Raw genomic sequence first — 3,353 nt, forward strand, 5'->3', positions numbered from 1 at the left:
TGGACACTTAACACCACACAGCTGGTCAAGAAGGCCCAACGATGGCTGTACTTCTTGAGGAGACTGAGGAGGTTTGGCATGGCTCCTAGGATCCTTTGCAACTTCTACAGCTGCATTGTTGAGAGCATCTTGACCAGCTGCATCACTGTCTGGTATGGCGGCACTACTGCTATGGACCACAAGCGCCTGTAGAGAGTGGTAAAGACTGCGAAGATGATCACCAGGACTCTAGTGCCCTCTCTGCAGAGTATCTACCGACACAGAGTCCACAGGAGAGCTGCCTCTATCCTCAAAGACCCCACCCACCCCCAGCATGGACTGTTCACACCCCTACCCTCAGGCCGGAGGTTCAGAAGTGTGAAATGCAGGACCTCTAGACTGAAAAACTCTTTCTTTCCAACTGCCATCAGGCTCCTAAAGAGCTAACAGTGTTTTATAATCAGGAATTACTTACAAGTAATCACACCTGTACTGTTTACATGCTCAGTTGCAGATGCATAACTGCACATGCATAGTTGCACACCTACTGCTGACTATTGAACATACAAATTAGCACAAATTATCTCTTATTGTGTTCTCATTATATTTTTTATATACTTTTTATTGTATTTCTTTTCACTTGCTGGTTGAAGTGCCTTTAGATCTTTATGCCACTGTTTATCTACTTTATATTTCACTTGTGTTGTTTAGCATTCAGTGTGGTAAGCAAAGTTAGAATTTCATTGTGCAGGGAAACATGTTTCCATACTGTGCATATGACAAACACTTTGAATCTTTGTATTATTCTTTAAATTGTAACTTTTTGGCTCATATTCCCAAAGACAAAATACACACTATATATTTTATATAGTATTTGACTTATGCAAGAGTTTACAAAAATACAATTTTTTGTGCAGCTTATTAATTTATGCACAACCATAGACTAATATGCATGCATGTTTATTAGTACACACATGTCTTTATTGAAAGCATCTATACCTCATACATACATCCTGCTAAGTACAGTTCAAAAATACAATACAGCTAATGTTGAATTATCCTGCGAGCCCCGAGTATGATGCCATCCTGAATAAAATCTGTTTTCTCTTTTGCAAGGGTTATATGTATATCATATTTTAGGATGAGTATATTGAGGCTCTTTAGAACAGGTGTACTTGGTGAAATGATATTGGTCTTAGATGTTTTTTCATGTGTGCATCAATAACTATATTGAAGACACCTGTTAAAAATAATTTAAAAAAACAATTCTGTATTCATTCATTTTATTAAGAATTTTAAATATAGAACAAATGTCATATGCATTGAGGCATACACTGACAAAAATGCCATTTTCACACTGTTTTCACATGCTGTAAGCCAATCCTTCCCTGATGATCCATTTCTTTTCCAATAATATTCACATTCAGATTATTTTATCACTCTTTTTGTTTTTTTAATGGCTGAGAAATACTTCTTTGAAATATTGAGTATTGATAACATTTAGGTATGTTTCCTTTGAGTTCTCCTTGTATTAGTGTGATGTCATATTTTTTTGCCATATATAAATTTTCTCTTGACCCTCACAGTCTTCCCTTGTTCTTTCATTTTTAGCCCAACTAGTAGCAAATTAATTGGGCTCTAAAAACTTCTGAACTGTGCGTATGTGAGGTCATCACAGTAACAGAGCTTTAGACTTTTAAAAATGGCATGTACTGTACTGCACATACATTGGCAACCAGTGAAAAGAATAACCAACCTTCTAAAGAGAAAACAACATGGCATCATGAGAAAGGGTCCAACCACAGGCTCTACTTATATCTTACAGGTTGTAGGTTGAAGATAGGGTGTTTCGTTTATTCCATTAGGGACAGTGGCTGCTGCCGTTTAGAAAATGATTTAGTCCCTTTGAAATGAGTATATGCCTTATATCTGCTTTCTTTCTCCTAAATGGTGAGAGTGCTGTGTAGCGGTAGACAGGCCTCCCTCTGAGAGGGTCTACATGAGTAATGACCTGGAAATGTCTTATCTTTTCATCTGATTAAATAAAATTGAATGGATTTTTACATTTTATAATAAAGTGACTCCACAGGGCCAAGATAACACTGTGACATGCTTGAGAAGCTCTAGTGTGTGTGTGAAAGAGACAGCACATTAGTCCAAAGTGTGTTCTTGTGCATGCATGTGTACACCCATGTGTGCATAAATGACTGCATGTATTCTTATGTATTTATGAAGGGTGTGTTGGAAGATCTGTGTACGTGTATGTGTTTGACAACGTGTTTGTGTTACTTGATGAAAATCTAAAAGTGCTCCAGGCTGCTGGTGTTGTGAAGCAGAAAACAACAGTTTGTCACCATCCAGTGACACTACTTGCCACAACCACATGAATACCAAGCCAGCTGGCAGCATGTCCAAAGTTTCTTTTCAATTTCTTTAGTCTTATTGGTCACTGGAGCATTCTTGTGAGATGCTCTGTCTTCAGATCTTGTGTGCATATGTGTATGCTTGGATAAGAGTGCCCAAATATTTTGTTCATTATGTGTATTTGGCCAAACTACAAAACACAGAGCTTTTATTCATAATAAAATGACAATCTTGCTTCTGACACAATTTATAAGACACTATTACTTATTTAGTGTTCAGCACTAAGGACATAGCTGACATTATGCACTAATGAGAAGGTACGTAGGTACCTAGATGATTTAAAAAGTGTGTGGGATGGAATGTCAGTTATGATGGGTAGGCAAGAAACAGAAAGTGGAGCTGTTCATTTATATGGTTTTAAATCTGGCAAAGGACCTTGCTGACAATTTTTATAAGTTTTATTTTGATTGGAGAAAAATGATTTTAAAGAAAAAGTTGAATGAATGAATCAGGAAATGCTTGCCTTTGTACAACTGTCATTTGATACACAACATGGTGCCCTCTGAGGCAGACGTGTTTGCCCGTTCCATTCATGAATGCCAGCTTTTTCTTTGTTTTCTTCTTTTTTGTGTGTTTTTTTACTCTTTCTGCAGTGCACAAATGTCATGCACTGTTAACATACAACAGACAGGCATTGCTGGATTTTGCCAACTCACACAGCCACTGGGAATTTACTGCTTTTATACCACCGGAGCTACAACTTGTTGTTCGCTCCAGCAACACCACCATCATCCCCAGGAAGCACCTGAAACACCAGGCACAAGCGAGCAGGCTGAAATCAGGAGAGCAACCCGGAGACGGAGACACAGACAGGGCAAGAGAGGAGGGCTCCATACTAGGCTAAAAGCTTGAGCTACACGACTGCCACTACCCAGCCTCTTCTTAGCTAACGTACAGTCTCTGGAAAACAAATTGGATGAGCTAAGATCTAGGATTACAACACAATGGGA

The sequence above is a fragment of the Monopterus albus genome, unplaced genomic scaffold, assembly GCF_001952655.1.
Source record: "Monopterus albus unplaced genomic scaffold, M_albus_1.0 scaffold40.1, whole genome shotgun sequence".
Lineage (NCBI taxonomy): Eukaryota > Metazoa > Chordata > Actinopteri > Synbranchiformes > Synbranchidae > Monopterus > Monopterus albus.